This window comes from Trichoplusia ni, chromosome 3 (assembly GCF_003590095.1).
Source record: "Trichoplusia ni isolate ovarian cell line Hi5 chromosome 3, tn1, whole genome shotgun sequence".
NCBI classification, from domain to species: domain Eukaryota; kingdom Metazoa; phylum Arthropoda; class Insecta; order Lepidoptera; family Noctuidae; genus Trichoplusia; species Trichoplusia ni.
In genome coordinates this window covers 13,223,703-13,238,760 of record NC_039480.1, presented here as the reverse complement: position 1 = coordinate 13,238,760, position 15,058 = coordinate 13,223,703, and the positions used below count along the sequence as shown (strand labels likewise).

Sequence of the window (15,058 nt, the reverse complement as noted above, 5' to 3'; positions counted from 1 at the left end):
CCTTCTTTATGAATTGTGTAATAGGTTTTATCGCTACATCGTTGTTTTACTGAATAATGTAGATGTCTTTTTTACTCTGAAAAAACATTGACGTAGAAGAAGACATCTGCCTGATAACCGTTTATACGTGTGAAAAATATTTAAAATATCTAATAAAGTAAATAATAATCTTCTGTAATACATTTAAGGATATTTATAGAACATCTTCTAAGCAACATGCAAACAGTATTCTCCTTTTTTTGACCAAATTTTGTAGATGTCTTTATTTACTTTGCATTTAACAGTTTATACATTATCAATAAATGAGTTAACTACAACTTATCTCCATCTATTACTATCAGTTGAACTCATTTATTTAGTTACCAAATCACGTAAAATATATTATTGTAAATAAAAACGCAATATAATACTATGATTTATTTATTATCAAAGGTATCATTGGCAGATAGGCAAATATCAAACTGAAATAAAATAAAAAAGAAACACAGAACAATATTTTAAATTTAGCAACATAAACACTACTGTTCTTATTTTTACTTATAGGAGGAAAAACGAGATCAAACGTTAACGATTAGGTACGCACGAAAACGCACGAAAACATACCCGGTACGCGCTAGAATGTGACAACTGACTGATGTCATTGTTGACGTTTCATTCATCTGTCAAAGCTCCGAAGTAAAGGCGGACAAATTCAAATGTCCGTTTTCTACTGCGATGTTTTTTTAAAAATCCAGTGTAGATGTCTTCATTTACGTGTCAAATTTTCTTTATTATAATGAATTTTGAAAAAAAATTAATACTGACTTGTAGGTAGGATTAATATAAGCTAATTTTTGTAAAAAAAGCATTTTCATAAAAATGTAGATGTCCGTTTCTACTTTGCTGCCATCGAATTACAGTGTGACGTCACCGGTCACACTCGCTCGGATTTGTTCGGGAGTTGTCAGCGCGTCTTCGGTAGTGGATTCAAAAGTTGTTTTTTATTTTGATACAACTTTTCAAATATTGCGAAAAAAAAATATGTTTTTCATAAAACTTAACCTACCTACATGATTGTTCCAATTTTCAAAGAGAAAAAGAGATTCAAATACTCAATTATTACAATTCAATACAGTTTAAAAAAAGTTTATAAGTTTATATATTCTACCATTTGAACATTTAAGGAATGATATCCCTTCCTGTTATAAAAGAGATGTTCTTCCTGATTGGGTTTCACTATAGCAATGTGAGTGCAATCTATGCACCCAATTACTCCAGGCAAGCCAACCTTCTTTGAAACCTGAAAGAACAAAAATATATTCTTATCATAAGAATAGGAACACTTAAATGAGTGAAAACATTTTGTTCCATACTTACTCTTGTTTAATTAAACCTCTTTCTTGCTGAGTTTTCGGAAATACTATCCATCTCGCCATGATAGCAGGGTGGTTTAACGCATCGACGACTTGTCTGATGCATCGGCTAACTGTTCGTTGGGCAACATGCTGGGTAACACCAACAATCCTTTGATAGGAGCCTGTCGCCAAAAAGCTAAGAGCGCACAACACCTACAAAGACACAACCGTTATATTGAATAAATTAGGTTCATACCGGCTAAGTTTGTAAGTTTATTCGTTGCAAAAATTTTTTATGAATTACCTTAACTATTAGAGAAATTTCCTGAGAACCCCTCAAGGAAGTTTTTACTCTTAGTTCTTGACAAAGGACCAAAACGTAGATTTATTTAACCTGAAGTGTTGCACAAATTCACTATCCGGCATAACTTCGATCGTGCCGACGCACTGACGATTAAAATCTCTTTCCTGCTTTTTAAGCCACCTTTCTTCGTTTTGAGCGCACCACAACATGTTGAGGGAATGCATTATTAAAATGAAACTAAATAATAAAAAAATATACAAAATAAAGCAAAACAGGTAACAGAATCCTCACAGCTGATTGAAGAATGACGCCATTTACTTTTGTTAACACTAGCTAAGTACAAAGTACCAACGTTTAGTATAGAGTTTCTTTCTACAAAAGTTTACGCCACAGCGTTTGAAACTGTAGAATAGAATAAGTAGCTAGCCATCTTTACACGACGAAGAGAATCGCTTATTCTATAGTAACTGTAGAAAAAACATACGCTTTTGTCTATGGTGAGCGTTCTCAAGAACGTCAAAAGAACGTCAGATTGACAGATTCGTAATTGAATAAGGTTTCATTAGAGTATTTTCAAAATAATAATTAATCTTTCATTGATACAAAGTATTTTTTTTAATTACTTTCTTTAAATTAAACAATTTCAGTTCTTTATAGTCAATGACTGATTTTTGAAATGGGAAATCTATTAGTGTGTCTCTTATGTTTACTTTCATTTGTTGTTGTTTTGTTATAGTTTTTAGCTTTTAGATATAGCCTCATATATTTATTCACCAGTAAAGGAAGATCAGCATATCTTACAAATAAAGATGTATCTTTATATGGGTGTTATCATTAAGCAATGCTTTTTTATTGTTTAAATAATACATTACTTGTATTACAAAAATCTTTTTTGTTTACCAGATCGCTACCCAATAAGACTTGTCGAAAATATAAGTTATGAGTTGTTAAAAAGATAAAGAAAGGTAACACCAATAAAATACAGTTTTTGTTATTTAGATTATTTTAATTATTTAATTAGATTAGGTAACAAGTTTTTTTTAATGTCCAAAATTTAAAATAAATATTTCATAAATACAAATGTACACTTGAAGAAGTCTTATATACTTTTTAACAATCATTTGAGCATGACTCCCCTCCTTGCAGTAATTCAGTTTGGTTGCCAACAGTAGAAGTAGATGCAGGGTCTGATGGTAAAGTGTTATTGTCATCATCATGCACTGCAAGGTCTAGTGGTAAATGGATAGCTAGTCCAGCTTTCAGTGCTACATTGTGTACCACACAACAAGCCTTGGTTGTGTTACTTGTTACATGTGGGTACACTAAATACAGTTCCTGGCTTGCACATGCCTTTGGGTATAATTTTCTTCCCTTAAACCTTGCCCAGCATGGGCACGAGGATACAGGGCATAAGCCGGGGACGTAGCGGACAGCCAGAATCAAAAGAAGTAAATTGTGTTTACTAAAAAGAAACAATATATTTTATGCATATTTATAGTGTATATGGTGATCTTTTTGTTTCCTATTGTAAAACATGCCTAATAACCACACTTGTTTATTGGTAGAAGTGTGTAGAGATAATAATGAAAGAATGATGTGGTTATGAGTATATCGTCATATAAGTACGGCCCAACTTTACTAAATGACCGTATGTGAGTTCTGCATGGGTTCACCAAACCTCTCATTTATATTGATTATTGTATGGTTACTATCACAAATCTGATAATTATAAATAAGAACTAATTACTATGAATAATTAAAATTTAATGTATACAGTTTAAATAAAGATTAGTTGCATCTGCCATTACAATATTTTATATTGATATCCTTTCCTATTATATGATGTTCTTCAACATTAGGTTTTATAATATCAATAAACTATGGCACCCAATCACACACATTATGCTTATATTTAATTAAGTTTAATTAAACCTAGTGTAATGTTTGAATCCTGTAGCTAAGAGCACAACACCTACAAAGACACCTCGCCTCTTTTAGTAAATCCGGAATCTCCAAAGTTAATGTCGTAACGTATCGTGTAATGTTTTAAATCCAAAGTTCAGCCAAAGGGTCTTCTGTAATCATAATCTTATTCAATCTAAAATGTTTGACAAATACAGTCTGGCATACTAGTATATCTTGAATCGTTCGCATGCACTGACGATTAAGGTCTCTTGACCACCGTCTAAGTCACCTTTCTTCATTTTGAGCGCCCCACAACGTATAAAATAAATGCATAGTTCAATTAAAACTGAATATTACAAAACAAAACAGGTCACTAAAAAACAGCCGAACAGCTGATTGTATAATGACGCCATTTTCTGTCGTAAACGTTAGGGTCTCGGCGATCGTTTAGTTTTCTATCGAACGCTACGATTCCGTTTCGTAAACGCTTGTCAAAATTGTAATTTGGCTACCGTTTTGTACAGGATGTAACGATCGGAACTGTCAAACGCTTAAGTTTCTATTCTATCCTTCAAAACGCGTTGACAAGTAGCATACTTGGCTACGACTTTTCTATTCGTTTGATTTAACCACGTGACTTAGCGTTCGGATTTTGTTATCTCCATACAATTCCTAACGTTTCGTAAGCGCTTGTCAAATTGCAGGTTGGCTACCGTTTTGTGTAATTTGTATGGGATTTAGCGATCGGATCTGTCAAACTCTTAAGTTTCTATTCTATCGTTTCGAACGATTTGATAAGTAGTATTGTTGGCTACGACTTTTCTATTCTATTGATTTGACCACGTGACTTAGCGTTCGTCTCCATACAATTAGTAACGTTTCTCTTGGCGTTTGCGATCGCTACGGGTCTGTTGGCTAGGCCCTCAGGTATCATGGTCTGACCGTGACCATCAAACGCAAGACCGCGGTTCAAAATCAAAAATTAAACCGCGATAAAATCCGTAAAGGTAGTTTCATTTCAATGTCTAACATTCGCGTAAACCTAAGAAATCTTATTGTTTAATTATTGCAGCATTCTTCTTACTTTAAGCCTCTTTTGAACTTACTGGGTACAGGCCGCCTTAGACAGTTCTGAGTCTGGGTATCTTTGTGGATTTGACTTGAATGATCGTGAAACCCCTGCAACACAAATATTATATTATATCTTTAAGTGGGTGAGTCCTTTTTTTAACGGCTCTCTATCCTACACAATGTGTCTGTTATGTGTCAACAACGTGTTTAATGCACAAAACTCTTGACTTTTTCTATTAAAACTACTTTTAGAATAGTTTCATTTTCTAAGACACTTCTAGTACGCATTGCGACTACAAATCGATTCCTATTTCGTACGTAGCGTACACAGCATGGCTTTTGTATCAGCAAGTAATTAGTATCCGGACGGCGAACGAATGTCGCTTTGTACCAAACGGACCTACTTACGGAGAAACTACTGACAAAGTGGGAAATAAAATAAGGTTTTATTTGAAAACAAATGCTTGGAATGAGTAAGGATAAGTGCTTGCGAAATTGGTTAGAGGAATAAGTAGAGAGTAGATACATTGTTTTAGAGATAGTTTTTTGGCGTAAATAAAAGGTTGGGATATGTAAAAATCAAATAGTCATTGTTGATGATATATCATAAACATAACAAGATATGTTACAGAGCCCTGGAGACAAACAAACCGTTTGATTCAAATACCATGAGATTTTCAAGTTGCAACAGAAAACCGATTTTAATTTTGTGTAAATAAATTAGAGAAGAGTTCTTTCTAATCCATGTTTGATGAAAAGGCGTCCAAGATTAAATAAGGTATCGCAGTACATATTTTTCACTAGTTTTTAAATAATATTATCAAATTATAAACCTTGACTAGTTGATAGGTAAGACAAAGTTAGAACTCCAAGGGACTAGGTTTTATAAACTCTACTTTATTATTTTAATTATTTCTGACATTAAACTAAACATTCCAACTTAAACGAGTACTAAAGTCATTTTCCGCGATATTAAAACACAGCTTGCCAAATGCAACAACGGTTTGTTGTGGTGCTAGCTATGAATATTGAAATAAGCATAATTTACAACATTGAACCCTCCATCTTATCCTTACATCAATATACGAAAATTATTTCAACGACAACCCATAAGGAGTGCTTGTAAATAACGGCAAATTGCGTTAACCCAAGCTCATGATTTGCGGATATTGAATTTATTATCATTATGGAATCCACTTAGAAGGGTTTAGTGATTAAACCTTCGAAGACAATCCCATCCCACTTAGGTAGCAAGGAATTTCAAGAATTCCATCTTCGTGGCCCGAGGCGACTACGAACTATTGACGCAGACGCCTTGAACAAACTTATTGACACCTAACGATATTACTACACAACTATACCATACTATACACACTAACACACTTCACGAAGTACTGTATTTATTTTCTCTTGTTTAATGAAGGTTTTTCGACCTCAATTTCGAGTAATTGAACACAAACATTTTGTTTTAATTGCGAATTTTGTGAGTGAAAGAAATAGCTGACTGATTACTTAATAACAATGCTTGTGTGTAGGTCGGTGCTTGTTCTGCTTTTATTTTACTTTTTTGAGTAATTTGGAGCAGCCAAACATTTTTAGGTACGGCACAGTATATTGTAAGTAAGCATTTCATCTGTCTGGTTTTTTATCTAATGATCAAAAATTTATCTCTCGATACGAAATGTTGTATGCCGTAGATCAAGAATTAGAAGGATGTACTATAAAAAAATTCATAGTTTATCCTAAGTTTAAGACGAGCTGAACTCGCGCGACTGAGGGATCCGTTCAAATGGGCTAAAGAAAAACCAATAGGTTCCGTTTCGAATAAATTTAGAAATACTTACTTTATTTATTACCCAACAAAATGATCGTACCAACGTTGCTATCTTTACTTTTATTAGATTTTGTTGTAGCGGTAATCACCATTTATGAGATAAAGTCTGGTGACAAACAAAGGTGTCTCAGTGACTGGGTTTCGTTTTCACCCTCCGAGTATGAAGCCCTAAAAACAGACGAAAGTTTTTAAAATTATACCGTGCTTATTCAATTACTTATGTATTATATTGAGAAACTTAGTGTCCCAGACTTCTTAATTTAGAATTACTAAATTTTCTTTAGCTACCAAACTTAGTTTTTTGACTTTGCCGCATTGAGATTCACATTGACTGTTTATAAAGCTCATTATAATGGTAATATAGTATTAAAGTGTGGGTTTTTGCTATAGTGAGACAAAAACAAAAAAAGTACAAAAGTATGAAGTTTGCATCAGGATTTTAGTAATAATCTGATTTATCTCTCGATACGAAATGTTGTATGCCGTAGATCAAGATTAGAAGGATGTACTAAAAAAATTCATAGTTTATCCTAAGTTTAAGACGAGCTGAACTCGCGCGACTGAGGGATCCGTTCAAATGGGCTAAAGAAAAACCAATAGGTTCCGTTTCGAATAAATTTAGAAATACTTACTTTATTTATTACCCAACAAAATGATCGTACCAACGTTGCTATCTTTACTTTTATTAGATTTTGTTGTAGCGGTAATCACCATTTATGAGATAAAGTCTGGTGACAAACAAAGGTGTCTCAGTGACTGGGTTTCGTTTTCACCCTCCGAGTATGAAGCCCTAAAAACAGACGAAAGTTTTTAAAATTATACCGTGCTTATTCAATTACTTATGTATTATATTGAGAAACTTAGTGTCCCAGACTTCTTAATTTAGAATTACTAAATTTTCTTTAGCTACCAAACTTAGTTTTTTGACTTTGCCGCATTGAGATTCACATTGACTGTTTATAAAGCTCATTATAATGGTAATATAGTATTAAAGTGTGGGTTTTTGCTATAGTGAGACAAAAACAAAAAAAGTACAAAAGTATGAAGTTTGCATCAGGATTTTAGTAATAATCTGATTTAATCATATTTCCCTTTAATAAAAATATAAATATAAAAACCAGCCCAACCGACATCGAGAACAGGGGTATGAAAGAAGTTAAGAGTCCAGAGAGAATTACCTCCTCATGATTCGCGACGTTTCAAGAAGGACCGCTTTTTGAACCAAGCCTTTGACAAAACGAGAGCATTCTCAGGTGTTGGTCGAGGCTCTTGGCTATTAAGCCATTAGCAATCACAACTATCAGGGCAAGTATTGTCGACTCTACCTCCCACGTGTTGTCAATCTCGTTAGCTGCATCTTAATATTTTTTATTTTAATAAACTTATTATTATTTCATGCTTCTTTTCAATCGAGAAAACTTGTTATTAAAGATATTCGTTCCATGCTTTTTCTAACATCCCACAACCACAATGTTCGGCATAATATCTATCGGCGCGTTATGGCATCCATTAAATCGATGCGGTATGCGGCACACCAAGTGTTTAAAACAATAGAATAATGGAATATACACCTGGACACAGTAAAGGCGACACACCATTATAGAATATATCCGTTTTAACTTTTCATAAAATACTTACTTAATATGTGAGGGTTACGTAGATTCAAAATGGAACCCTATTTCTAAAGCACCGCCTTCAATCCGCTCGTCCGCCCGTCTGTCACTGGACTGTATCTAATGAAATTTTCACAGATGACTTATAAAAATATGTAAATACAGGTGGTGCATGTTCGATAAATTAAATTGACATATCGCTATTTAAGCTAAAACCAATATCGAACTTGAATTAAAAAACTGTACAGTACAGTACAAAACTTCTTTTACAGATGTGTTCAAGACAAAAGTTAAGGTATCATAACCTAAATAGTAAAAAAAAAAACAATTCTTTGCAACCATACAAATTTATAAGCTGCCCCAATTTTCTTGCTCGGAAGTGTACAATATCAATGAGACCTACCATAATGCATGTAGATATATTATGCCATCTTTAACGACAAATTCGGCTCGTTTGTGTTCATTAGTTAGTGTCCACTAATGGCTATGGCTATGACCAGGCAGAATGGTCTGTGGAATGGTTTTGCGCGACATTTAACCTCTCGCCGCGTGTATGTACGTTTTATTCTATATTTTCAGCTTGAATAGTTTTATGCAATTATATTTTAGTAGCTCGTAATCTCGGTTATGTTTGGGACTAGGAATTGGGTTTAATGTTCATGTATTAATAATGTATGAGAGTGATACGCAGTGTGTGGTTATGTTTTTATGATCGTTGTTTTAATTATCTGGTAGTAGCCGGTTGGATAGTTTATCGCGGTCTTAACGATCTTTACCTGAATGCGGTGTGATAGAAGCAGAACACAGGGAGGGAAGTGCAAGTATGTAGAAAGAGAAGGTCACAATCAATCGTTGTTATGAACGGTATATCGGTATACATAGTAAATATGAGCTATGGGTGAGTAGAAGTCAATTTGGCAACTCCCAATGCGGCACTTGATACAATTTTAATCCTTAGAAGAGTCAACAACATATTATAAGAGGAATACTTTTGGAGAGAAGAAAGCGAGGAAGAAGAGGATTAGATCAAATAAAATACATACATAAAATAATTCTATCAGGATTAGAATCATACAAAGAAGTCAAAAGTCTAACCTTGTATATAGAAGAATTTGGAAGTTGCTAAGTCGATAAGTGCTTAGGATTACATAGCTATAAAAAAACCGATCAAGTGCGAGTCAGCGACACTGAAGGTTAAAAAAAGGTATTTTGTTTTTCAGCCGTTACTTTCCCACTGCAGGGCAAAGGCCTCCCTTAGATTCTTCCACTCTGTCCGGTCTATTGCTTTTGCCATCCACTGTTTGTGGTACGCATCCAGTTCGTCGCGCCATATCATTCGAGGCCGTCCTCGTCGCCGTTTTATGTTTGATGGAACCCTAAAAAAAAGGTGTCCTATCAAATTTATATAGAACACTAAGAAGGGTCAAATATTACACCCTGCCAGTGCCAAAGTTCCTGCCTTCCTTGGTAACGCTGACTCCTATAGTTACATTCATATTACAATTATACGATATGAAGAAACAACGAAAGCTAATATACCTTAATGTACACAATATTTAACTCGAAAATTCAAACTTAAATTAAATTAAAATAAATATATAAGATACCTTCCTTGTTTTGTTTTTGGGGATTCCTTATAGCAACCGCTTCCTCGGGGAAGAGGAATGGATAGTGACAGACTCTTGCTGACTAAACCTATCCAAGTATACACCGTGATTTTTTATTCGTCTTACAAAAGCAGCCCTGTTCATATATCCAATGACTAAGAACACGTTCATGATAAAAAATAGATATTTACGAGATTTGAATAAATTTAAAATGAATTTTTTATTCAATATTATGACGCAATACGTACTTTTTAAGTAACATAGCTCTGTTGCGAGCGCGGTCCGTACCTTGTAACAATGGTGAGGGGCGCGGGCGGCGGCGTTTTTATCATTTTTAAGAAGTATATTTCAGATTTCTCTTGTTTAATTTTTCTTCGTACTTATTATCTTATTTGATGATAAAAAATAATAATCGCGCTTAAGGGTATTTTACGTCAGATACATGAACTCGGCTACTTTTGTAAGACGACTAAAAAATCACCGTGTATAAAGTGCCTACAATCACTTTAATAAAGTAACATTATTAAAGTTGTGGAAGAGAGATGCCGCTCTATGCCGTATATAGCTCTATCACGCTTTCACAACTGCAATAATATTACTTTAAGACGTGATGGTAATCCTCCAGTCCTTCAATCCAGACGGCCTCGAAGTTATCGAGCGTAATCAACATTAATGTCTTCAATAGATTGGTCGTAATGTCCGAAAATATTGCTGTGAATTGAAAAATGTTCTCGTAATTGGATTTACGCCGAAAACGAAAAGGTTTTTTATATTTATTGTAAAAGGCTTTTCTATTGCTATCGGAGTGTTAGTAGGTTTTTTAATTTTGGGTAAATTTCGATTATTTTTTTATGACTCTGTGTGCAGCTATACCTATATAGGATGTACCAGATAAAAAACTTTGCTGGATTTATTGGAAATCCAGCAAAGCTTGCAAAAAAGTGTTTCTTATTTATAATCAGTTGACAGAAGGCTTCAAATTAAATAAAAAACGGTCAAGTGCACACTCGCGATACTGAAATTCCCGTACACGATATACTAACCGCGTACGAGTAGTTACTTAATAACTCTATTGGCCAATTTTTTACCCTTACACGGATGAGAATCATATGCAAACTTTTTTATCCCTAAGAAATCTAGCAGAAGACTTAAGAGTATGTAAATATACTTGCAATAAGTTCATGTCATCATCTGCCTAGCCTTTTCCCAACTATGTTGGGGTCGGCTACCAGTCCAACCGATTTCAGCTAAGTACCAGTGTTTTACAAGGAGCGACTGCCTATCTGACCTCCTCAACCCAGTTACCTGGGCAACACGATACCCCTTGGTTAGACTGGCTGTCAGACTTTTTCAGCTTCTGACTATCTGTAACGACTGTCAAAGATGTAGGAATAACAGCCGGGACCCACAATTTAACGTGCCTTCCGAAACACGGAGGAACTCGTTATGACAAAGACGGTCACCCATCCACGGACCAACCGTGTCAAGCATAGCTTAACCTGTGATCGAATAACTTATGCGGTTATAGCTTAGCCACGAGCTCCTCTATCCTCTGCAATAAGTTCATGTAAGCTTCAATATTAATATTAGAACTAAATAAACATCTCTATCTTACAAAAATGTTTGTTTCTCCGCGGAAACTCTACCCCCGGACGTTCGATAGCTTCGCCATTAAGGTTGTCAAACAAACAAGATTTTATACCAGCCCTAATAATATATCTCGGCTTTGCTGGCGTATTTTGTATTGAGAAATATAGGTAGTTTTCAATGCAGCCTTTTTAGCCAAATCGTTTTTCTAGAGTATTTTAGGTCCTAAATCATAGCACGCTCCAGTGTTTATTTTTTCATGTGCGTATTACTAAATACTTGTTGCTTCTAAACTACCCCTTGTATAAACGGCAAAGGAATACATCGTGGGGTAACTAGTTCATCTTTGTTGATTTAGAAAACATGAAAAATGCTGGTTGCAGACAAAGCCAAAGAAGAGGAAATAACAATTACTTTGAGTACCTGACTTAAAACTTGAGTTGGTTGGATCACTTCCATACATTTGTGGACTATTGTGAAAATCCTGACAAACTATATCATTATCATCATCACACACACGTATTAGGTAGCCCTTGTACTTTTTTAACATTACAAAAATGCTTCCAATACATTAATGGAGCAATAGTCAGTTGAAGTAGATACAACCTTGATCCTCCACTTAATTATAGAACTCGCCATGTAGTCATGTGGAACCGGATCATGATTACTTCCCGTTTTAACGGTTTCCCCATGAATACGTGTAATAAAGTTCATAGGTTTAATTTCGACGAGCCGACCTGTAAGGTAATTTAATTTGGAATTTTACTGCTATTGCAAAATTACCGCCAGTTCATAAATTATATTTTTAAAAGGATAATATATTTTTTATAGGGTTACATGTCTTTTTTTATAAACCGTAACGTCAAATCTGTTTTGTGCCTTGTTTTTTTTATTAAATATCTAACTTTATAATTATGGTTTCAAGACGTCTTGCTTTCAGAGAAAACTCAATGGTTTAAAACCATTTTTTTAAGTATATTGATAGACGTCAATATTAAGTACATCAACTAGTTATATTATAATATATTCTAGATTTTTATTAGGCATAAGCTACATTATATTCTCACGGGAAGAGACTAAGGCAGACACAACCGCCAGACGCCATAAAAATGAAACTAAAATTAAACCAACACTTAAATAAACCACCATCAATAGATATAAAAACAAACACAATCTGTCTATTGTAATCTACTTTTTACTGTTAACATGGGAGTTTTGCATATTTAAAGTACTTTGGGAGAAAAAAGGGAGCATACATATAATAAAACGATTCGTTTTGGATTGGTCATGATACTCTGGAGCGCACCTAACGGCATAAACCTGGGAACTGGGACCATGGTTATAGTCGGCATCGTTTCTGCACATCTAACTGACTGTATGTGGCTAGGGAAAGAGCGGATGCTAAAGATCTTTTTTTCTGACTAGAAATCATCAAGGTTAAGCGGAATTTAGTGTCAGACTTCTACTGACTAAAACTCACCCATCTTTCTTTGCTCTTTCTGTACTGGGGCCACGGCAACCCTTTCTGACAATCCCTGCTGCTAACGATCAAATATGCATTTTTTTAATTGTAAATCTTATAATTAAACCTCCATAATGGCAAACTCTTTAAAAGAATTAAGTAAATCTTAAAAAAAGATAGCGTTGCAATAAGTTAAGTACCTATGAATTGCTCCTTTGCCGTGCATGCGAAAACTAGGGATGGTAAAACTAAATTTCGGAAAATCTCCATACATCTTGTAGAGTCACATTTGAACATACCATTTTCCTCTTTCCTGATTGAGAACAGGACGTGAGAGTGAGCGATGCCAAATCAAGATTGCGTAACACCCCGATTCTAATCAATTATAAGCGTCCCAACAAAGTCAATGAAAACGTTGGGGTGGGCTTGAAATATCGCACCAATCTGGAACTAATTAACGCGATAATGACATTGGCAGTGAAACTGTCACTATTTCCCCCCATTAAGAAACTCAAGTAATTAAGATTTTTGATGGCGATTAAGCCTTTGTACCAATACTTAAAATGCTTGATGGAAATATGATTTGGAATTAAGATTATACGAGGAATGAGGAAATACAAATTTTAATACAACATTCCAAATTGGCTACACGTGTAAAGTCTCTCTGAGTCTCTTTGTCTTAAATTGGGCAGACATGCGAAATCATGAATGATATTTATGAATTTTGCTCACGGTACTTAGAATTCACTTGATTTTGGAATTGAACACGCAAAATTTAACAAAAACAGTACTGATTTACTCATCGGGTACGCCAATAAATGATAATATAATATTATAAATAGCTCACTGCTGGAAAAAAAACAGTAAGAATAGGCATACCGTTTCATTCGTTGAAAAAAAGAGAGGCATATTGATTTTATTTCTTAACTCCAAGTAAAAACCATTTTATTTTTAGTGAAACATAATTTTCACCAGCAGCATCAACAGCTTTTGTCTTTCCACGGCTTGGCATATGATTCCCATTTTTCGTGCCATTTTGTATGGTCGTATATAGCCTTATTCAAACTCAATCTGAGACTTCCAATTTTGTAATTATATCGGGGTTATATTAGCTACCTACATGGAAATTTCGTTGAGAAGAAGAATTTTGTAAGCCAACCTAAAACCCAATACCTCTAGTTTCATGGCCTCACCGATACAGCTAAGAATACGCTATGCCGCGGCTGTGCCACCAGGTATAACCCGTTTTATTACATCCAATTTTATTTTATGTGCCTCTCATACTCGCATTGATCGTTCGATAGATCTTTATGCATCTAAATCTTTATTTGAAGTCTCAAATGGCCTTTTAATGTTCTGTCCAATGTACGGACACGAGTTTATTTGAATTTTGGCGTGCTTGTGATGAAGGTATCTAGGTCATAACCTTTTGTATGAGTGATGCGGTTCCTAAGGATATACTTAACACATGCGATTAGTTTAAGGAAACTCCGGTTATATATTTTTTCATCTCTCTTCCTTGCATAAACATCCACTGAAATCACTAAATTTGAAAAACAAAATGCGAAAATCAAAATTTGTATTATGTGACTTTTTAAAATTTACCTTCGATTTATTTTATAAAGTTCTTCACATTCATGCTCAGCCAAGGTTGGCATATAACAAAGATATGCTTTAATATTGACAGACTCAATAAATATCACAATATTCATACCCGTCGTATATTGGAATTTAAATTATACATTAGTTGAATGATAAATTTATATTCAATGTTTTTTTGATTCGACAAGAAATACGAAATATTGCGAATGACAGCCTTTGAAATAGCTGAAAATGACCGGGCTTTTGATAGCGGTTGGCAGGAAATTAAACAAATAATGGCTAAATTATATTTTAGAATTTATTAGCTCTGTAAAGGGGCTACTAGACGAACAAACATGTTTGTCCCAAAACTTAAATAACTACCTATTTTTGGGACCATTTCAAGGGCAATTCACAAACCAGTGCAGAATCCATACTAATATTAATTAAGTTTACAACATAAATATAATTGTTTGCTCGGCTCTGTCCAAGACGCATTGACCAAATAAATTACTTTTTACGATCCTAAAGCCGACATATAACAATACACCAGCACTAGTATTATTCAACGTCCCGCTCAAATAACTCCACTAACTGTGGAATGTCTAATTAGGAAACAGGTGCTACACTACTGAAGTTCAAAACGTACAGAAGTTTCGGACACTTTACAGTCCATTGCCGCACTTACATACAATTTATAGATTAAAATTTGTCAGAATCTCGCAATGAATAGCTAAATTAAATGTCCGAATTAATGCCG

The 15,058-nt window shown here is 34.4% G+C and overlaps 1 protein-coding gene across 1 annotated transcript in view; it reads right to left on the bottom strand.

The window, feature by feature from the left end:
- The window catches only part of LOC113491997 (voltage-dependent calcium channel gamma-4 subunit), a 68,256-nt gene that overhangs the window by 40,364 nt on the left and 12,834 nt on the right, over positions 1-15,058 (bottom strand). The window lies entirely within an intron of this gene.